The following is a 24061-nucleotide window of genomic DNA, read 5'->3' on the forward strand; positions in this document are numbered from 1 at the left end:
GTTGTATGTCTCCACTTAACATATACCAACTGTTTGCATTCTGTGGTAGAGACTGAAAGTCTGGAGCACCTAAAAGCATTAAAAATTATTATGGACAGTAGAGACAAAGTGGAAGGAAAGTGTGACAGTGAAAGAACATAGGAAAGACAATTTGGGGAAAAAAAGTGGAGAGGTAAGACATTTGTGGGACACAGATATGGTTTATTATCAGTTGATGAGGATATGTATAATATTTTCAACTGGGCTTAACTGAGATGTATATCATGCTGGGTAAAGTTTCTTTAAAATCTAAATGATGTATAGCAATTGAATGTATAAATAATAATAATAATAAAGAAAAAAATTTAAATAAATTTAAAAAGGACAGTTTATATAAAGTTATGAACTTGCCCTAGAGCTTTTCTTTCTAATAAAATACTATGCTGGTTACAAAAAAATAAATTAAAAAAAAAACCCTGACTTATTGGTTAACCAATTTCTTAGAAGACATAAGAATAAATCTGTTTTCCTCAAGGACAAAAACCTGGGTAAATAAATATCAAAATAGTTCAAAGCCTATGAGCCAACTGTAGAAAATGTCCCATTGCCCAATGAGGTAATTTTATGTTTGGGACACATTATGCCTAACCTCTTGGTTGTTTTTTTTTTTTTCCCTCCACCAATGTTATTCAAATTCCATTTATTTCCTGTCTTCAGCCTTTTCCAACCATTTTCAATCTTGTTCCCAAGCCCAACATTTTCATCTGTCTTGAACTTTTCTAGGCTCTAGGCCGTTTATCAAAATCTAAACTCTCTGGCTCCATACAACCTCCACATTTTTACTTAAAAACATATATTGCCTCCTAGGAGTATACTGCCCTAGACAAGACACGGGATCTCATGTAACCCCATAATAATCCTATAAGAAAAAGACCATCATAATCCATTTTATCAATCTTTACAGATTGCTTTTATGGGGCCTGGAGAGGCTGAGCACTTTGTTCACTGCTATGCAGCAAGGAGAGGTGGGGCCAGGATGGAATCCCAAGCAGTCTGACTTCAGAGCCTGCTTTTCACCAGTCCTCCCTGACTAGGGGCCCGCTGGAATATTTTCTGGTCTATAGTCCTTTTCTTCTGCTACTCATTCCTCCATGCTTCTCTTCCTTCCATTCATGCAGGGATTCATTCATCAATATTCTCAGCTACCTGTTTTATATCAGGCACTGTGCTAAATGAAGGGGCTACAGAGATTAAAGAGACAGTTGTCCTTGACTCTGAGACACGTACAGTCCAGAGGGAACACAGGCAGATAAACAGACAACCTCACACACAGGAAGTTCTACCATATGAGACTAGAAGAGGCCCCCAACCCACTTGTACATCTTTTTTTGTTTTTCCTTCTCTCATCAAAAAGTCTTCATCTGGAGACCTGTATTTAGCACATTGGAAAAAACAAACTGTATAAAACTCTATGAGGATTTTTCCAGATAAAGTAAGGTATACAACTAGATTTACATGCCAACAACTGTGAGATTTGGTCTTAGGGTCTGCTCCCCTTTGCCGTCAGTTTATGGATGTCAGTTCATGCTGAAACAAAAACAAAAGTATTTTGTATTCTTGCTTCTCTTTGCAAGAATTCAGGTTGAAAACCTAGATTGCCTAGGAAAGGAGGTGTAATCTGATAATACTTCCCACAGTAAAATTCAGTAGACAGAGAAGTAAAGAAGCACTAAGAGATCTTACCTGTTGCCCTTAAATATCCTCCTTCTTATCACAGTCCAAAGGACTCATGTTCCTAACACCATTGTTCTAACCTAGAAAGGACAGGCCTGTGGGCTAGAAATCCAATCTTCTCTAAGATCTGCTTGGTCTTCACAGGACAAGGGAGACTGTCCAGGTTCCATCCTCCATCAAAACTAATCACAGACCCAGATTAAAGGCAGATTCTACCACTTAAGGAGAGATCATTGCATGAACTTCCTTGTCTGAAGAATGATAATAATAATAATAAAGATTTGATTAAAAAAAAATAATGCACACAAAGGCTCAAGTTTCAGGTATAACTCAGATTCAAACATTCTCATTTGAATGTCACTCAATTTGGGACACTTCCATAGCCAGCGTCACTGCAGTTTCATGTGCACATCAATCCAGCTCAACTCCTGGGCTAACAGCAATAATTCAGAACCCTGCCCCATCTGCCCAAGGGACCTGTCATTACTTCTGCAGCTATAAGCCTGGTATATAGTGCTATAGAGAGAAAGAGAGAACAGGACCAATGACCTAAGTGGAGAGGGGCTCTAAAACAACCTCTAAAGGAGGGGCTGGCCCATAGTCTAGTGGTTAAGGGATCCAGATTCTATATAGCCAACTGGCGTTCAAACCCCAGTCCCGGTGGCTTGAAAAACATACTGAGCACCTCTGCAATGCATGCCCCAAATCTCAACAGGATAGAGAAATGGAGGAGGAGGGATTGCAGCATAACCACATCTCATTGAGAGGGTGCTTTCTCCTTTTCTTCCGTCTCTCTCTGTGTCTGTATCTCTATGGTGAGCACATGTGCACCTTCTGGCAATTTTTTTTTTTAATTTAAGCAGTAATGAGTAGCTCAGGTACACCACACAAGCAGGGGCTAGGTACACTTCAGACTGGAAATGCAGAAGAAGTGCAGGGACATTCTGGCAAAAGGAAATGCTACAGGTCAGAGCCAACCCAGTGATGAGGGTTCCCCCAGAGACAGACCAAGGTCATACTCAGACATCAGCAAAACAGCCCCCAAAGTTTACTTTGGAAATAATTCACTATTTAAAAAAAATCCAGGAAATCACATTGAGGAGAAACTCAGAACTATGTTGAACTGACCTACATTTTTGAGTGATTTAATATTATTTTAAGCTTTAGTACATAGAGGCAAGGTAAGGGTAAGGTGTAGAAGGTAGACAATTCATACAACTGTGAATCATCCAAATTAAATAATTTTGAAATTTTTTTATCCTGCCTCTTCCTTCCTTCACCTTCCTCCAATATCGACAGCATCTAATAAATTCTAACAACCTTGTCCTCTAAGCCTCCTCCCTACTGATCTTCATTTCCAGTTTCAGAAGAAGGCAACCAAGGAGAAAGTTCATTATTACCACAAAAATTAAGAAAGGGTCAATACCCCATATTCAAGTTCTACTTTAGAAAGAAGAGGCACCAAAGAGAACTCCTTGAAAGAATAAAAAGCCAAAGAGGAAGATCAGCCTTACTCCTCCAGCAGCTGTTCCACCAAACAAATCAGTCTTATATTGAGTACTGGTGAAGATGTGAAGCAGCTAGAGCAAACTAGTTTGTACTCAGAGAAATGAAAACATGTTGACAAAGAAACTTGGACCAAAATGTTTACAGCAGATTTACCAGTCGTGGACCCTAGCTAGAAACTACAGACCCAGATGTCCATCACCAAGAGAATGAATTTTTAAAATGTGGTATGTCCATACAATGAAATAACACTAAGCATTGAAAAGGAGCAAACTACTGACACATCCATACAATTCATGAATACATCTCAAATCATCCTCTTGAAGAAAAGAACCCAGAAATAAGAATGCATTCTTGTATATATTAGACCTTTATATACAAAGTTTAGGAAAAGGCAGAACTGACCTGTAGTGATGGAAATCATAACAATGGTTGCCTCTTCAAAGATCAGATTTTGGCTGGAAAGGGACACAACAGAACCTTCCAGGTAAGAAAAATGTGCTAGAGGAACAAGCATATGGTGTAATTGTTACATCATTGGACTCCCACATAGTTGGGTACAGTTTAAGTCCTGGACCCAGTGGCTTAAAACTCACACCAAACACATGTGCATGTGTGCCCAAAATCTGGAGAGAAGAATGGAGGAGAAGGGATTGTGGTATGGCCATCTTCCCTGGGGTGGGAAGGGTGATTTCTTGCTTTCTATTTCTCTGTCTCTCCAGCAAGCACATGTGCCCTAAAGCAAAAAACTCTGTCAAAAAAAAAAAAAAAGGAGGGGCTGGCAGGTGGCATGGTAGTTAAGGGCACTGAATTCCCACATGGCCAGCCGTGGTTCATATCCCAGACCTGGCAGCTTGCTTTCTCACTTTCCCTCTCTTGCTCTGTCTTTCCCTGGTCACATTTAAATAAATAAATAAATAAATAAAGTTAAATGAAATAATTCTTTTTAAAAAATGGAAAGAAAGAAAAAATGTACTAGAATTATCTACATTGGGTGATGGCTACATAAGTGTACTTATTTGCCCAAACTTACTAACTGTTCACACAACATGTGTGCATTTTCCTGGATGTAAAATAGATCTTATTTTTAAAACCTATGCTTCCACATCGGCCAGAGATATCAAAGTATGATGTTTCTTTTATGAATTGTGCTTTCATTTTTAGGACAATCTGGCAGAAATCTAGGACTTTAAATAATCTGGCTGTGATTCTTGTCAGCGGTATCACCAAAATCTTAGCACTGTTCTGATAGACAGACTAATTTATACAAGTGTCTGACACCATTCTGACTTTTTATATTCATTAATTGATTTAAATCTCACTTTTTAAAAACATGTAGTAAGGGGGCCAGCAGGTAGCATGGTGGTTAAGGCTCTGGACTCCCACATGCCTGACCGATGTTTGAGTCCTGGATCTGATGGCCTGAAAAGCATGCTGGGCATGTGTGTGTACTTGCCCAAAATCCCAAGAGAAGAATGGAGGAGAAGGGATTACAGCATGGCCATACCTCCTGGGGGGTGATTTTTCACTTTAACTCTCACTGTCTCTCTGGCAAGTGCAGGCACCCTATGACAAAAATCTAAAATAATAATAATAATAAAGTAAAACAAATTACAAAATAAATAAATAAAAGCATGCACTCAGAATATTTATCACATGAGACTCAAGGTCCAGATAAGCCAAATAAGTTGCCCTAGGTCACACAGCTGCCAGTGTAAATATTCAAATTGTGGCTCATAGATTTTCATTCTTTGATCATGAATCTGTGAAACAGTTCTTTCTATGAAATTTGGAAATAAACAAAGCCTTTTTAGACGACTCTAGAGCACACGGAAAATTTTAGACCATCGCTTGATTCACCACACCTGGCTCTCTTTCTCAAACCCTTATTTGCTTTGGAGTCAAGGGAATGGAATAATCTACTAAAAGTAAACGAAGGAGGCCACAGAGTGTTTATAGCACTTGCCAAAGGGCAAAGTGGGAGATTCTTTCACTTTGTTTAGGTGTTCAAACATAATACTCTATTATCCTGCCTACAGAAGTATTGTCAGCATCTTAGAAGAAAACGGAAGGCGACACACTGCAGTTCCAATTTTAAAATTGGGAAGCAATTAGCAGAGAGAAGCAAGAAACAAGCTTTATCATTTGCAACCATTGGCTGCTCTTCCAAGCCATGGTACTTATTTTATGGTTTCTTATTGATTTTATTTTTTGTTTCTGCAGTCATCGGTGGTTTTTAACAGTGAATTTCTAAATAGCCTTTACTACGTCAAAGCCAAGATTATTTCATTCTGATGTGTTAGGAACTCCTAAGATCTCAGCCAAAAATGCCAAAAAAATTTGAGTGAGTCTCATGGATATAGTGAGATTAATATTTCACAGAAATGCTTCATTTGGATAAAGTCAAAATAATTCAATTAAACCTTTTTTCTTGCAAAGCATAAAACATCTGCAGAACAGGGGTAGCTCTATGGTACAGCAGAGATGTGCTGCTCAAGAGAATCTGGATCCATGGTGACTGTGGTTCAAATCCCTGGCCCAGTTAGCCTAAAAATACACCAAGCTCACACCAAAATGCCCAAGGTCCAACAGTTTGAAGAACTCAAGGAAAAAGATCGCAGCATAGCCAGATCTCTCTCTCTCTCTTTCTCTCTCTCTCTCATGGGTGTGTAAAAGCTGTATTATGAATAAAGAAAAATTAGACAGGCCAACACCATGGTGCAGTGATTGGGAGAGCTGGCTCCCACATGATCAACCTTACAGCTTAGATTTGAACTGCTCCAAGTCCTGATGGGATGGAAGAAGGAAGAAGAGATTGCAGCATGACTATGCCCCTTTGGTGAGTGCTTTTTCCCTCTCTCTGTTTCTCTGATGAGTACATGCACCCTCTGGCAACTGAAAAGGAAAAAAAAAAGAAAAGAAAAAGAAAAAGGAAGAAGAAAAACATAAAAACTTCAAAATAAATCTATGAAACAATATTGTTCAGGTACCAAGACAAGAAGCAAAGTGATTTTTTGGGAATTCTTTCCTTTTTTTTTTTTTTTTTTTGAGAGGTCTTTGCTATACAGCGCGTGCGCTCACCAGGCAGACAGAGACAGAGAGACAGAAAATGAGAAATCACCCCCCAGGGGGAATGACCACACCGCAATCCCTTCTCCTCCATTCTCCTCTCGGGATCTTGGGCACACACGCACATGCGCCTGGTGTGAGTTTTAAGCCACCGGGTCCAGGACGCGAACCGCCGTCGACTACGTGGGAGTCCAGCGACATAGCCATTACGCTAACTGCTGGTCCCAAGAAGCAAGGTGATTAACTGCTAATGTTTCTAGAAGAACAACTGATTAACTGATAAAGAAAAAGAAATAAAGAAAAACGAAAACCTATTACCATTGAAGAAGCAAGTTTTGGATCCAGTATACTTCCATAACACCAGCACTCTGAAAGTCATCTTGCATTACCCACAGAAAGCCCTCACCTATCCAGTCAACAAAATTGGAAGCTGGTTTGCCAATATGTTTTCAAGCCTTAATCTCACTTCCCCTGAAAAACAGTTTGTACTTTAAAGAGCTCAGGAAAATTCCCTTGGAGGAAATTTGCTTCTGTGACTGGCTTGCTATTGTAGACACCAACCATGGTAGATGTCAGCTATGTGCAACTATCTTGTTCCTCTCTTTGGTTTATGGAACAAGGAATTATTAGAAACATTTCCCCAGACCTTACAACCTGCTGAGTTCCACCTAGCAGAGAATACAGTTCTCAGGGCTATATACAGTCTTACAAATCTTGCCTTCCCAACCAGGTTTAACTTTTCAGTTTTCTTATATTTTAGCCACACAAGTGTTCTGTGTAAACATCCTTAAGATTTAGCTAGAGCTGTCATGGGAGACAAAACACCCAGTCCCTAGGACAGATGGCTTTTCATATACTAGAGGAGCAAACTAGAGTGTGTCAGGAATAAAGAAGAAAGATGTGGAATAACAGAAGTAAGGCAAAATCGTCAAGAAAAAGGTGAAGTCTTAAAGCATATGATTTTTACTCTGCAAGTTGTTTCAAATTGGATAAATCAAGTCAAGGTGGTTTTGCCTATGGTTCTCCCTAGGGTATATATATATATATATATATATATATATATATATATATACACACACACACACACACAGGCTGCCAGTTCAGATATAGAAAGTGTGGCTTTTCAATCCCAGTTCTGCTCTCCCAAGCCAAGAAACTTCGGCAGTTAATAACAAATTGGTAATAATAATAATAGTGAGCAGTTACTGAAGCTTAAGGTGTGACAGACTAGTCTTAGTGTTTCACAAGTGTTAATTCATTTAATTTTTAAATTCTCTTTCCCATTCACTAACTATATCACCCTGAAAAAGTTCCCCTTCTGTGTACTGATCCTGTAATGGTCTCTACCTCCTAGCTTGCCTAACAGAATCAGTGAGTTAATATTAAGGTTAGGCACTTAGAACAGTGTTTGGCAAACAGTAGATACTCAATTAGTTATTTGTCATTCTTTTTGTTTTTGTTTTTGTTTGTTTGCTAGAGGGCACATGCACTCCCCAGAGAGAGATAGGGAAGAAAAGTGTGAAATCATCCCCCAGGTGGTGTTGGGGGAGGGCACTTCTTCACTCTCCTCATTATGTATGCACACATGCCAGAAAGTCTGTTGACAAAGATGTAGTAATTCAATAGTATCTAACTAATCTATCTAATAAATCTATAATATCTAGCACTTGGTAAATATCTCATATATGTATTTTTATTCTATAATAAATGAAGAAATCACTATGAAAAGAACTCTCCCTTGGTACTTCAAAATAGTACTTTGCCTAAACTGATCATAAAGATGTCCAAGTGTAGATCCAGCCACAGTAACATGTATTGTTAAGACACTGTGCTTTTTAGTCAGGGACCACATGGGAGAACTAAGTTTGATTCCCAGTCCAACCAAAATCCAGGCATGGTGGCATGTACCCATCATCCCAGCTGGGAGGCTGAGGCAGGAGGATCATGATATGGTGAGATTCTATCTTTTAAAAAAGAGGGAGATCCCAAGTATAAATTTCTAATATAAAATATTTATATTTTTAATTGCCAGAGGTGTGCACTTGCCAGAGAGAGACAGAGAGATAGAGAGAGAAAGAGGCAGAAAGTACCCCTCAATGAAGCCTGGTCATGCCATAATCTCTTCTTCATTTCTCCATTTGGTTGGGATTTGAGGTATGCACACACACGTGCCTGCCATATTTTTCAAGTTGCTAAAGTCAAGATTTGAACCATAGTTCACCATGAGGATCCAGCTTCCTTAACAACTGAGATACAGGGCCAACCCACAGAACATTTTAATAACCATCAATTATTATCTTTATTTTCCTTTTGTATTTCTGGTCATATGTCCAGAGCATATCAATAAATTTTATGGATTGAATGGAAACCTATATTCTGCAATAACTATTATATTAAAACATCTTTCTTATAAAATGAAAACTGAGAAACCCAAACTGGTCCCCACAACAGCACTTTCAAAGTGAATTCATCACTGCCCAGTATCTGATCTACTGGTTAGACAGCCTCAGAAGCTTGACATTGAGCAAAGAACTTGGCTGTCCCTTGGAGATAAACTCCCCTTAGCCAGGCTCATCATCAAAACCCATGTACAAAACCAGAAAGCTGAAAGATTAATTTATAAGGATATATGGCACACCAAGCAGACTTAATGAGTGACTATAGTCACTCTGTTGAGGCTTAAAAAATTATTCACCAAAGTGAAGACCTCCAGAAGCGGCCTCAGAAGGCAAAGTTTCTCTCTGACCTTCTCCCGCCTTCCATCTCTCACCACTAGTCTCCCCCAAGGCAAGTCATAAAAACAAGAATCCCTCTAACACAGGTGGGTCATAAAAGCAGAACCTCTTTTTCCCAAGGTCAGCCATGAAACCAACTTTCGGTGTAAAAGATGGCCATAAAGACATTCTCTGACCTACCTCATTTGAATGCAGGTCATAAGACACCCCCTCTCAAGAAAGGGCTCAGTCCTATACCCAGAAGGAAATAAGGCTGCACAGAGAGGCCAAGAAGAATCTGGACAAATAGGCCTTTCTGGTTTCTCTCTTCAATCTGTTACTATTCAACCATGCCCTTTTGGTCCATTTAAATATTTGGACATGTTTTATTGAACCTAAGCATAAAATAGACATCTTTCCATGTGTCTGTGGGTGATTTAGTCTACAGGCTCCCATGTCACATGAAGACTTTGATGTAATAAGTTTGTTATGCTTTTCTCTCATATGCTTATTTTTGTTACATTGGTGTCAGCCATGACCCTTAGGATGAGTGAGAAAATGTACCACATCTTTCCACCCCTGACAACTCCCTGTGGGCCAATTCACATGAGCAGTCATATATAGTTGAAAGGTTACTTGGTGAATGTAGAACCAGAAAGAAGGCAGAGTCAGTCATCTACACCATAATCAGAAAAAGTTTATATTGAGATCAACAGGGTTAGTCCTTTGTTCTACAGATAGCCACTCAGACATATTCTAGTTTACCTTTCCTCCCAGGTTAATTAAGCTCCTTTCTGAAAGGCACATTCTTCATCTCTGTGAATAACTTCAAGCTTGTTAGAGTTAAATATTTAGGACCTGGAAGCCATTCCATCCTTTAAAGTAATTTGCCTGTGTAATCTGATTCTTTTTATGTTCATTTCACAATTTGGCTCTCTTAGAAGGCAATCTTCTTTCCAAACTTCAAAACTCATAGGAAAATACATCCTCATTGCTTTAGTCTATCCTATGCTGCTGATTTTATAGAATACGACAGACTGGGTAATTTATAAAAAAGAAAAGTTTATGGAATGGGACCAACAGATGGTATAAAGGCTAGGTCACTGGACTCCCATGTAATTGACCGCGGTTTTAGACCTGGACCTGTGGCTTAAACTCATGCCAGGCACTTGTGCGTGTGTGCCCAAGATCCCAAGAGAAGAGTGAAGGAGAAGGGATTGCGGCATGGTCATCCCCCCTGGGGGGCGATTTCTCACTTTCTGTCTCTGTCTCTCTCTGTCTTTCTGGCAAGCATATGCATCTTATAGCAAAAACTTATCAAAAAAAAAAGTTTATGGGGCCGGCAGGTGGCTGGTGGTTAAGGGCTCAGGACTTCTACATGGCTGATCACAGTTTAAGTCCCTGACCTGGCGGCTTGTTTTCTTACCTTTTCTCTCTCTTTCTTTCTCTCTCTCCACTCTCTCTTACTCTCTGTCCCTCTCTGGTTAAATTTAAATAAATAAATAAATAAATAAAGTTAAATAAAATAATTCTTTAAAAAAAAAGAAAAAGAATGAAAGTTTACTCATCCACAATTCTGGAAGTCCAAGATGGCAGGACAAACTAGTGAGGGCCTTCTTGTTGAAAGAGGTTCTCTGCCAAGTCTCAAGGTGGTGCAAGGCATCACACAGTGAAAGGGCAAGAGCATGTGTCAGCTCTGGTCTCTCTCTCTTCCTATAAAGCCACCTGTATTCAATCATGAACGCCTTACCCCATGACCTTATCTAATCCTAGTATCTTCTCAAAGGCTCCACCTCTTTAATACCATAGTCAGAGTAACTCTCTGCCTTCTTAATACTGTCACAATAGCAATCGAATTTCAGCTCATTCAAAACACAGCACCTATTTCTGTCAAATACCAATGAAAAGATATTTACCTAGCCTAGCATAAAACAAGCCCTCTAAAAATTTAATCCCCCCCCCATTTTTTTTATTTGAGAGGTTTTTTTTGCTATAGGACGCGTGCGCTCTCCAGAAAGATAGAGACAGAGAGACAGAAAGCGAGAAATTGCCCCCTGGGGGGATGACCATACTGAAATCCCTTCTCCATTCTCCTCTCAGGATCTTGGGCACGTACGCACACGCACCTGGCGTGAGTTTAAGCCACTGGGTCCAGGACTCGAACCGCGGTCGACTATATGGGAGTCCAGTGACATAGCCATTATGCTAACTGCTGGTTCTCAAACCCCTTTTTTAACACACCCCTTACAGAAATCAGCAGTAATTTTACCTATACGCAGCATTTAAAAGTGTTCATGCAGCTTCTCCTCCTGCTCCTCCTGGTTGGAGGGCAATGTCTGGAGCAGGCTGTGGAGATAAAGCCCCAGACCAGAGTTCGGTGCCTTTTCCTCTGTCCCTAGCTGGTGCTTGGAACCCCCTTCCCCTTCCTCTCCACTCTACCCCTTGTCCTGGGAATGCTCTATCACACCCACCAAGTTGGAAGACAGCAGGCAGACATAGACTCTGTATGTAGGTACTGTTTCCAGAGATGTGACAGAAGTCGTTACACTTTAGTTATTCAGTCAAATTGGACCTTGCAAAAACTGTAAAATGATCACAGAGGAAATGCCTTCTGGTTGCTTTACCACTATTGTTTAGATGTCTATTTTGCATTTTTCTCCTAAAACTTTCCTGGAATAAAAAACAGTGGTTGTTGAAAGATTTTAATTTTATCTGGCATTTTTATCCCTTCAGCCCAATAGCAGAAGAGTCAACTCTTCTGGTGAATTTTCTGTTTTGCAGCATACAAGCAATGACCCATATTGCTTTGTGGAATTTTATGAACACACAGATGCAGCTGCTGCATCAGCTGCTATGAATGGGAGAAAATTTTTGGGAAAGGAGGTCAAAGTAAACTGGGAAACAGCATCAAGTAGCCAGAAAAAAAGATACTTCCAACTATTTCCATGTGTTTTGAGGGGATTTGAGTCCAGAAATTACAACAGAAGATAACAATCAGCATTTACCCCTTTGGTAAAATATTGGGTGCTGGGTAGTTAAAGACATGACAACTGAAAATCCAAAGGCTATGGTTTTGTATCTTTTTATAATCAATTAGACGCAAAAAATGCAATTGTGCATATGGGAGATCAGTGTTTAGGTGGTGATCAAATCAGAACCAAATGAGCCACACCTAAAAGTACATAAGAAAAAAGTATACAATACTATGCAATTGAGATTTGAGGATGTAGTAAACCAGTCAACTCCAAAATATTGTACTGTCTACTGTAGAGGAATTGCTTCTGGGTTAACAGATCAGCTTATGAGGCAGACATTGTCATGGTTTGGACAAATTATGGAAAGAATTTTTTCTGGAGAAGGACTATTCATTTGTCAGATTTTCACCCCACTGAAGTGTGGCCCATGTCACTGTTTCAGGGAATGGTACTAGGATTGAAGGACATGTGGTTAAATGTTATTGAGGTAAAGAATCTCTCTTTATGACTAAAAGCCTCTAATAGGTTGACTATAGTGAGTGGGGTCAAAGGAGCTAAGTGCATGGAAATCCACAACGGTATGGATGGCATATGGCAAATGGGTACACTTACCGCCTCATGGAATATATGGTCAGTCATGGAATCAACAAGATTTGGAGTAGATCAGTCACCTTCTTCTGCTTGGGGGAGTGGATTTGGTGCTCAGCCTTCCTAAGGACAAGCTCCTCCTCCTGTAATGCCTCCCCCTAACCAAGCTGGATATGGTATGGCAAGTTACAAAACACAGTGAGCTGGGACTTTAAACAAAATTATAATTCATTATTTATAATTCACGATAGACCAATTTCCTGTGACACTCTGAAGACATGAAAATAGACATTAGAATATGAAAATATTTAAGAATAGAAATGTTGATTCTTAGAATCAGTCCAAGAAGATCTTCTCCAAGGCACATCATAGACAGATTGGCCAAATCCACAGACAAAGAAAATATACTAAAATTGACAAGAGAGAAACATCAGGTTACTTACAAATGTTATCCTATCAGGCTAACATCCGTTCTCTCGTTAGAAATGATGTGAGCAAGGAAAGAATGGGAAAATACCTTCTAAGTGTTAAACGAAAAATAATTTCAACCAAGAATACTATACCTGGCAAGATTATCCTTCATATAGGAAGAAAAATAAAATCATTCTCAGATGAACAAGACCTGAAAGAATTTACCAACACCAGACCAGCTCTTCAAGACGTTCTGAAGGGAATGCTCTACCAGGAAAACTAAAGACACACAGACAGAAATAAGAGAATGAAAAGCAACCAAGAAAATGACCAACTCACTGGTAGAGACAAATCCAGAAATATCAATAATAATGTTAAATGTTAGCTTCCAGTATTTAAATGGAAAAATCAGACCATAGGAACACTGCAAATTCAACAGAAGAGAGATAAATTACATAAGACTGAACTGGTGAAATAGAATTCTATGACTTTGACTAAAACATTACTGATTTTTTTGCTATGCTTTGCTTTCCAGATTTAAGGATTTTGTTTTCTTTTAAACTGGTGATAGGTTCAGCAATTTGTTAAAACGTGTTTGTGTGTGTGTTTGTTTCTTTGTTTTAAATTGCAACATAAACTTTCTCCCTTCCTGACTCCTCTGGAATTGGAAAATATTTGTGACTATTCTTATTTTGTGGCTGAAGGGTTATTTGCACAAGTTCAATATTTGCCTTGCATCATAAATTGAAAATACTAATTATTGCCCGGGCTTTGACTGGAACATCGTATCTGAGATATGACCAAAAAACTATGGAACTAAGGTAGTTCTCAAGACAGCCAACAGAAGCTCTCGGAAAGATTGCCAGGCACCATAAGCAGTTCTGCCTAACAGAGAGGATTAGAGAAGCCATTATGAAAGAATTCATACCATAAAATGACCTGAACTTTTTCAGCCCACCATTGTAATCAGTAGAGATTGCAAAATAGCAGCCACAATCAGAGCATTACCTTGAGGAAGACTTTGAAGGAAAAAAGAGACTGACCTTTACTAGCAGATGAAATATTGCAGAATACTTAGTAGGTAGAGCTGAGTTGGGAAGGTTCACATGTGAATTGTGTGCTGTTTTTCAACAGTCTGAGTAGATGACATGTAAATATTTTCTCAAAAATATTTATAACCACACTGTCTTTGTTGTTATAGAGTCACAAACAAAATTATAGCAAATATTTCGAAAGTTATTTTTAAAATTCAGTGTTTTGAAATTTTGAAAGTTGTTTATTAACTGTCAAGAACTATGGGGTATAAACAAAAAAATTTTGATATGTAAAGTAAATATCTGTAGGAAAATGTAAATAAATAAATAACCGAAATGTTTGGAACCTTTAGAACAGCTTTGCTTTGGTGAAGGACATATGTCTTCTAGTTCTGCCTTTTTAAGTTTTTGTTCATGATGAAAATGAACATGCTTTTTCTTTGTGCACAAAAACTAAAATAAAGTCAATAAAAACAATTTTTTTTTTTGGAGAGGTTTTTGCTATAGGGCGCGTGCGCTCGCCAGACAGAGAGACAGAAAGCAAGACATCACCCCCCAGGGGGGATGGCCATGCCGCAATCCCTTCTCCTCCATTCTCCTCTCGGTATCTTGGGCACGCACGCACACAAGCCCGGCGTGAGTTTAGGCCACCGGGTCCGGGATGTGAATTGCAGTCGACCACATGGGAGTCCAGCGACATAGCCATTACGCTAACTGCTGGTCCCAATAAAGACAATTTTGACACAAAGTAAGTGTTCATGGGGGACACTGGGAAACCTAAAGGTGAGTTGATTCATTTACTCATTTAACTTCTATTTCTGAGTATTTATTGGTACCAAGTGCTAAGCAATGTATTGAGTCAACAGGATGTGAAAAAGACACACAGTGCCTGCCTGCATCTCTAAAGCGTGAGACAAGTACTCATCATTTACTGCAATTCTACCAGAGAAGATCACATTACAAACTGAGAAAAGTACTCTGAAGGAGAAAAGAAATACAGTTCTGAAGAAAACAAGTAATCTGACCCAACCAGGAGGGTTACAAAGCCTTCCCTGAAGAAATGAGATTGTTGCTGAAGTTGAGAGAAGAGTGGTATTCAATAATGGGGCATGGCCTAAAGGGTTTAGGAGGAAGAGCCTTTCATCTGAATGAAACTGCACTTGCAGAAGTCTTAACGTTTGTGACAGGAGCAATGTGTGCACAAGAGGTACTTAAGGCAAGAGAGGAGGGAGAAAAACAAGCCATTGGGCAATGTCATCACAAGACAGGTCCCCTAGGTAGAAAGGAACTGGGCTGTGCAGGGCTTTGCTGGTTTAAAGACAAAAAGATGTGATACCTTACCTGACCATCATAAGGTCACAGCCAACACTGACAAGACAAGTTAACGAGACAAAAGCATAACAGATTTATTTAATGAAAGTTTTATGTGACATGGGAAGAACCAAAGAGTCAGGGAAAGCTGTCTGGTTTTGTGTTTGATAAAGAATGGACAGGATACGGACAGCAGATGGCATAATGGTTATGTCGCTAGACTCCCACATGGCCTACCACAGTTCAAGTTGCAGATCCAGTTTTGAAATTTACTCTGGGATCATGTGTGTGTGTGTGCCCAAGATCTCAGTTTCCTGTTATGAGACATATTTCAGGTTGACCAGGCTAGGGATTTGAACCATGGTCACTGTGTGGGATCTGGCTTCTCTTAAGCATCTCTTAAGCAGTGCACTTCTCTTAAGCAGTGCTCCTTTGCAAATGTTGTCTCATTCAACATTAATGAAATTCTAAGAGACGGTCATTGTTCTCATAGCTTACAAACACAGAAACCTTCCAGGAAACAGGAAATTGGCCAACGTAAGTCACAGAATGAACACAGAGTCCAAAGTCCTTGTAGCAATGACAGAATGCTGCCTTACACCCACCCCCCAGTGATCTAACCAGAAACCTGAGGGTCTTTGCAGGGGGATTTCCAGATCCATGGCATTTAAACCCAGGTGATCTAAGAGATGATTCTAAATGTCACACAACTGGGCATCTGTTACCTTTCATTTACTGTAGTTATTGTTAAGGTTAATTTTCATTTGGTAGTGGTTTTCCATTTATGGTGATTAATCTTTTAAAATAAGTTCGTTTAAGGTTTTTTTCATTGTTTTTCAATAGCAATTATGTTTTTTGTTGTTTTTCTTTATCAGTTAATCAATTGCTCATCTAGAAACTTTTAGCAGTTATTCCATTTATTTCTGTCATGATACATACATGATGTCATTCTATTTCATAGATTGTTTTTTATTTTTTATTGTTTTCTTTTTCTTTCCATTGCAAAAGGGTGTGTGCACTTGCCCGAGAGAGACTGAGAGAGGAATAAGGAGAAAGTATACCTCAATGGGGCAAAATCCCTTCTCCATTTCTCTAACCTGTCAGGATTTGAGGCATGCACACACACATACCTGGCATGTTTTCCAGGACTGGGATTCAAACCTCACCATCAGTCATGGGGGATCCAGCTCCCTTAACCTTTAGCTTACAGGACTGGCCCTACTTAAGTTGTGGGGGGGGTTGTTTGTTTGTTTTTTAATTTGCTAGAGAGTACATGCATTTGTCAGAAAGATATGAGTGAAGGAGACAGAGAGAAAGAAAAAACGAGAAAGCACCCCCCCCATTGGGAATGGCCATTCTGCAATCTCCCCTTCTCTATTTCTCCCTCCTTTCAGGACCTTGGGCACACATGCATACACACCCAGCATATTTCCCAAGCCACCAGGTCCAGGACCCAAACCACATGGTCAATCATGTGCAATCCAGCCACCCCAACTACCATGCTACTGGCTGGTTTTCAAGATTTTCCTTTTTTTTTTTAATTTGCTGAGGGTATGTGCATTCATTGGAGAGAGAGAGAGAAAAAACAATCCCCAGAGGCAATTATCACACTGCAATATAGAGGAGAAGTCCTCCATTCCCCTCTATAGATTTTGTGCATGCACAAACATATGCCCAGAGTGTTTTTCAGGTCACCAGGTCTGAGACTCAAACCGTGCAGTTGGCCATGTGGGGTCTAGTTGCCTTAACATCCATGCTACCTGCTGGCCCCTATTTAAGTTTTCTTTAAAGTGAGTCAAATTAAAGAAAGTTATGAAGGAATTAACAATGGGTTGTTGGGAAAGTCATGATACATAGAAAAATATGTCATGACTTTTCCATCAACCTAACAGGATGAGCACTACTTGCATGTGTCAAAATCATGAAGAGGATTTAGAAATGTCTGAATCTTGAGAAAGGGTGGGTCAGACCAAGAAGAGAGGCACTAAGATGCCAGAAAGGTGGTTCAGGAAGGCAGAGAGCATTCAGGCTGGGCTTTGGAACCCAAGGCACCTGGGAAGAGGATTTGAGCTCACATTTCTATTACTTCCTATTCGAGTGACTTCAAGACATCGTGGGACAATACCTAGACCAGAGAAAGAATGATGACAAGGAAGGGAGAGAGACAGGAAGGAAGAGAGTGGTGGAGGACAGGAAGGAGGCTAGAGCAAATGATCCAGACAGAGTAGTTCTCAATGCCAGCTGGGCACTGGTGCTATCATATGTCCACCCAATGAGAACAGTTTTTTGGGGAAAGCCAAAACAGCTCAAAGCCTTTCTTAGAGTCTCATTTTCCTTTGTGAACTAAGGAAGATACAGCTGTAAAATGATCGTTTTCAGAAACAAAAGAATTAAAATAATGAATCTTCTTGTATTTTCAACTTTTCTCAGTTGCTGTCACAGGTGGCTTTTGAGATGAGGCAAGAAACAATAGAGTATTTGTTCCTAGAAAAAGACAGTGACATTCTGCAAATTTAAATTCACTGCCTCTCATACCAGGCTTTGTGTTTTCTATGCAAAATCTTTGCAGAGCAGCTGGATGACACGCATGATATATTCTTCTTATAACCCAGAACTGGTTTGCTTTCTTCCCTGGTCTCATATCCAAATTAATTTTCAGGAGATTTTAAAAATGCTTATAGAATTTATTCTATGCCATGTCCTCACATACTTCTCTCTGTGGCCCCAGAATGTTCTAGTTTAGGATTTGGTCAAACTAACTTCTAAGTAAAGCCCCTAAATTCTACTCCTAATACCCTTGTCACCATCACTCTCCAACACACTCACCATCTGTGCCCAGGTTCTCAAGACAGATGTCCTGGAAAGTTCCTATATTCATATACAAAGGTAGCAGAAGCAAGAGAAGTTAAGAAGCCCTTTCAAACCTGCAGATCAGTTTGCCCCCAAGGAGGGCAGAAGAACAGGGTTTAAGGTGGACACACTTTTATGTTAACCAAGTCTGGGATGCAGGAGAGAGAACAATAAATCCATAGACTATGGGTGCAACTTTGGAGAAATGAAGAAAAAGACTGTAGGGGCCTACAGGGTCATGAGAGGTGGTCCTGGAGAAGACCTGGTTCAAAATAGACACTGAATGGTTTTCCACCACTAAAGACCCTCTTCTCAGACTTCACCTTCCTGCTCCCCAGTCTAGCCAGGACCCAGGATAAGCCAATCAGCAGCCATCTATATTTTATGGCTAGCACAATGTGTGGTTTTTATTTTTTAACAGAAAATTTTTTTCTTCTCTTTTTCTTATTGGTTTTCCCTTTTTTTTCTCTCTCTCTTCTTGTTTTGTTTTGTTTTGGTTTTTTTCTATTCCTTTCCTTTTCTTTTTACCTTTCTCACATTTATGCTCAGTCTCCATACACTGATTCTCTAGACAGGTCTAGGTGCTCAGTAGCCAAATATCTGAATATATTTAGGATCAGATTAATTCTCAATTTTCACTGAGTCAGTTGTCCAAAGGGACATAACCGGTACTATTTACAGACTGCGGATCATCTCCTTCTGCATTCCTCTGATTGCTCAAATTTAATCCCAAAAAATAAGAAAAAACATATAATCCATCAGATGGCCAGAAACCACCACTGAAGCACAAGAAATATGAGAAATGAAGAAAATATCTCTCCTCTAATGGAAAAGAATAATTCCTCTTCCTCCACAGAAAATACAAGAGAACTTATAAAAATGTCAGGTAAAAAATGTAAAGTATTTATACTGACAAAGCTAACAGAAGCAAGAGAATAGAGACAATGAACTCCAGAAGATGCAGGAGAAAAGAGACACCGAGTTCCAGGAGGTGAGGAATTTCTTGCTCCATCTGAAAGAGGAGATATACATCATAAAAAAGAATCAAACAGAATTGTTAGATATTAAGGTTGTAATAAAGGAAATCAAAACTTCATTGAAAGTATCAAAAGCAGATTAGATCATGCAGAAGATTGAATCTCAGATGTAGAAGATAGAAACTCTGACCTATAAAAAGTCACCAAAAAGACTGAGAAATTAACCTAAGTAAAATGAGAGTAACATTTAAATAATACTAGATACCATTAAATGCCCAAACATCAAGATCATCGGTATCCCAGAAGGTGAAGAAATTAATAAGAGTAATGATCATCTATTCCATAAAATCCTGGAAGAAAACTTTCCAAACCTACAGAAGCACTCAAATATCAAGACCTAAGAAATGCAAAGGACTCCACATAGAATCGACCCAAGAAAATCTTCCCCCAGGCACATCATAGCCAGATTTACCAAAACCACGGACAGAGACAAGATGCTAAAATTGGCAACAGAGAAACGTCAAGTTACTTTCAGAGGATATCCCATAAAACTAACATTGGACTTCCCATCAGAAACAATGCAAGCAAGGAAAGAATGGGGAAATATATTCAAAGTGTTAAGTGAAAAAAAAAATTGAACCAAGAATACTATACCCGGAAAGATTCTCTTTCATATAGGAAAAAAAGACAAAAAAAAAAATTATCAGGTAAACAAAACCTGAAAGAATTTACCAACACCAGACCAGCTGTCCAAGAAGTATTGAAGGAAGTGCTATACCAGGAAAACTAAAGTTGGACACACAGAAATAAGAGTATAAGAAACAACCAAGAGAATGACCAGCCTAATGGTAGGGACAAGTCTGGAGTTGAATGTTAACTTCCATAGTTTAAATGGAATGATCAGATCACAGTAACACTGCAAATTCAATAGAAGAGAGATTAATTACATTAATCTGAACTAGTGAAATAGAATTTTACCTTTGACTAAAACATTACTGATTTTCTCCAATGCTTTGATTTCCATATTTAAGGATTTTTGTCTTCTCTTGAACTGTTGATTGGTTCATCTACCTACTATTTGAACTGAATCCTAAACTTTTTCCTGGATTTAAGTTTTAAGCAGATTTCTCTTAAATTTTTTTATTTTGATCTATTAAAATTAAAACCTTTTTTAAATTAAAAATACATTTTAAAATACCTATTAATACCTATTTAATGACTGCAGTAAGCTATATAGCCCCAGCGAGGTGCTACTTTATAATATGTTCACTTTACTCACTAAGGTCTATGTTTAAAGTCAAATGTGCATTCATAAATATGTATATATCACTTGTGCTTGCTATTGAAAGTCTTTAAATTAATTAATATCTTTATTGAATCAATAAAGTGTGAAAAAAAGTATGAAAAACAACTGTACATAACAGAGACAGTGTGGGAGAAGGAGGGGTGTTGGCAGAGGGTGAGAGGTAGTGAATCAAGGGAGGGAGGAAAAATAAAGAGCAAACTATATACGAAAATAGAAAATTATTTTGATGATAATGTGTATGGTAATATCCTTGACTGAGCCAATATACAATGTATACTGGAAAGAAAAATCTCATTGTTTATATTGTATTGATGTACAGTGAATGGCTGTAAATTAATTAATTAATTAATTATTTTTAAAAGAGAAAAAAGACATTGAATAAATATTTGCTGATTGAGTCAATAAATGGGTGAATGGTTGCACAAGATAATGAGGTCATGGTAGACTCCAGAGAGAGGAGATGGGAGCTGATTACCAGAAGCTTATTATTTTTTTTTTTGGAGAGGTTTTTGCGATAGGGTGCATGGGCTCGCCAGACAGACAGAGAGAAACAGAGACATAGAAAGTGAGAAATCACACCCCAGGGGGGATGGCCACGCCGCAATCCCTTCTCCTCCATTCTCCTCTCGGGATCTTGGGGCACACACGCACACGTGCCTGGCGTGAGTTTTAAACCACTGGGTCTGGGTCACGAACCTCAGTCGACTACATGGGAGTCCAGCGACATAGCCATTATGCTAACTGCTGGTCCCTGGAAGCTTATTCTTATGTTCTCCAGGCTCAATCAAAAAAAAAAAAAAAAGTTCTAAATTTAAGTTTATTTCCTTTGTCTGTCTTTCTTATTTCTCCTTTCTTCTCTCTCTCTCTCTCTTCTCTCTCTCTCTCACACTCTCTCTCTCTTTCTCTCTCTCTATTTCCCCCCTTTCTTTCTCCTTATTTCCTTTCTTCCCTTCATGAGAAAAATGAGACAGAGGAAAACAACAAGTACCCTCCAAGGGTCTAATGCTAGGATTTTCCCCTCAGCCTTTCAGCCAGCCAGGATCACAGGCAGGCACATATTCCCAGGATGTACAGGTCAGACCAGGAACTGAACCCCATTCTCTCTTACGACTTTTAGCATTGTAAAGTATTATGTTATTGCTGAACCACTGTGGCTGGATATAGCCTTAGTCATTTTTGGTTTAAAAAAAATGGAGAGATAGAAGGTAGGAGCTGCTATCCCACATGTACTGATGCTGTCCTGCTCCTCACCCATCCAAGACCAAAGGGACACCAAGACCATTTGGCCTAAGCTCATCATCAGGGACCCTCACCTAGTCTGCTGTGGTGGAGAAAAGTCTGCTCCAGCAAGTGCAAGTGTACTACATGACATGGTCTATCATCTTACATCCTACCTGTCCAGCTGAACTTCCAGCCATACTGGGAGCAGAAAGGTTTGTGTATACAGGAGTCAAACACTTGAAGACAGGAGACTCTGGAGGAATTCTCTAGCCACAGCCCCCCAGTAGTAAAAGGAAAAAAATCTCTCTTCTGAAAATCTGAGCCCAAAACTCCTACTGCAAATTTCATACCCCTATCCACAAGAGGAGGGAAACTGGCACACAACTAACTCACAGCATAGGGAAGTTCATTAGTACAGAGCTACAGAAACAGGAAGAATTGAGTATATCACCACATGATTAAAATTCAAGCAGAGCCCCAAGAAACAAGGTAAAACCAGCAAATGCCTCACCCCTAAGGAACATAATTACTTCTTATCAGCAATGGGTAAAACACAAAACATCACAAAAATGTCAGAAAAAGAATTCAGAATATTCATTGTAACAAAATTCAATGAGATGCAAGAAAAAACAGACAACTGATCCCAGGAGAGGAGAAAATCCTTTCATGACTTGAAGGAGGAACTCCATAAGGAGAAAGACACTGAAAAAGAGTCAAACAACCTCTGGAGATGAAGAGTGTGATATAGGAAATCAAAACCTCCCATGAAACTATTAAAAGCAGATAAGACCACACAAGAGGAAAAATCTCTGACCCTGAAGACAAAACTTCCAATTTAGTCCAAACAACTGAAAAGAATAGAAGAATAACCAATAAAAATTAGGACAACATGTGGGAAATTCTAGGCAGTCGAATAGCCACATAATAGGTATTCCAGAAGGCAAAGAGACAGGTAAAGGCATAGAAAATCTTGTTCATGATATAATATCTGAAAACTTTCTAAATTTAGAGAGCCATGTAGACATGCAAATCAAGGAAATACAAAAGATACAAAGTAGATCAAACATAAGAAGATCTTCTCCAAGGTATATCATAGCCAAATTGGGGAAAAAAAAAAAAAAGGAGAGAGAGAGACAAAACTCTAAAAATGGCAAGAGAGAAATGCCAAGTTATTTATAAAGGTCACCATATTAGACTAACATCCAACTTCTCAACTAAAACAATCAAGGCAAGGAAAGAATGGGATGACATATTTAAAACTCTGAAAGAAAAACAATTTCATCTGAGAGTACTATACTCAGCAAGATTGTCCTTCAAATGGGAAGGAGAAATAAAATAATTCACAGATAAACAAATGCTGAAAGAATTTACCAAAATTAAACCAAGTCTTCAGGAAATATTTAAGGAAATACTACACCAAGAAATCTAAAGGTAGATAGATAGGAGTAAGAGAACACAGAACAACTGAGGGGGGTGGGGGGGCAAGGAGCCCACATGTATAGATAATAACATTGAAAGTTCAGATTAAATTTCCCAACTAAAAGGCTAAAAATTTGCTGATTCAACTATTTTATGCACAAGCAGGTATAAGTACAAATTCATCAGTTAACTTATAGACAGTTGTCTCCACAGATTTCAATTTATATATTTATTATAACCATTATTCATTGTATAAAACTAGATAACAGAGGAAAAGTCCAAAATGTTACCAGTAGTTGAGTCTTTCTTTGGAATGAATTTAAAGAAGGCTAGTGTCAAAATCTTTGTAAAGCCTTTAAGGCACCAAATCACTACTTTACTATGTCTTCACTTTTAAACATCTCTTTCCAATTTTGTTTTAGTTTTGCTTTTCCAAAGACTTATTTCTTTATGCACAGTACAGTAATATGGTCTTACAATAAGTCACAGTGAGGGAGTAAAAGATTTTTTTCTATCATTTCCTAATGAGCTATTGTTACACATAATTTTACCTAACTCTAACTGGACTAATGATTAATACCACAGATCTTTTCGCATTATAAACTCTTATCTCCCACAGTCCTCTATGTGAAAATCACAAATCCTTCTTTTATTGACTATATTAAGATTATTTTTGTTTTCAAAAATCCATCCTAATTTATTCATGAGATTTTTGGGGGGTGAGGTTTATAACTTTATTTGAAAATTAACAGTTAGTACTCATCCACATTGAGTGGTTGTAGATTTTTGAAAGTGGCAATAGGTACATAGGTCACCAGAGTGTAGAGTTTGTTGGGTGAATCTTCATCCTCATTACGTTTTCTGGACAACTGTGCACAGATACAATATGGAATGTTTCTTATTCCTTTGGCCCAGACAGCATTGTTGAGGCTGGTATCAATGTGCACATCTGGAGTCCTTCATAGCA

General features: G+C 38.8%; 1 pseudogene; it reads left to right on the forward strand.

Annotated features, from left to right (window-relative positions):
- Positions 1–11576: 11576 nt before the first annotated feature.
- LOC102502123 (nucleolysin TIAR-like) lies at positions 11577–12767 on the forward strand (annotated as a pseudogene).
- The last annotated feature ends 11294 nt before the right edge of the window (positions 12768–24061 follow it).

This window comes from Tupaia chinensis, unplaced genomic scaffold (genome assembly GCF_000334495.1).
Source record: "Tupaia chinensis unplaced genomic scaffold, TupChi_1.0 Scaffold000423_1, whole genome shotgun sequence".
In the NCBI taxonomy this organism is placed as follows: Eukaryota; Metazoa; Chordata; class Mammalia; order Scandentia; family Tupaiidae; genus Tupaia; species Tupaia belangeri.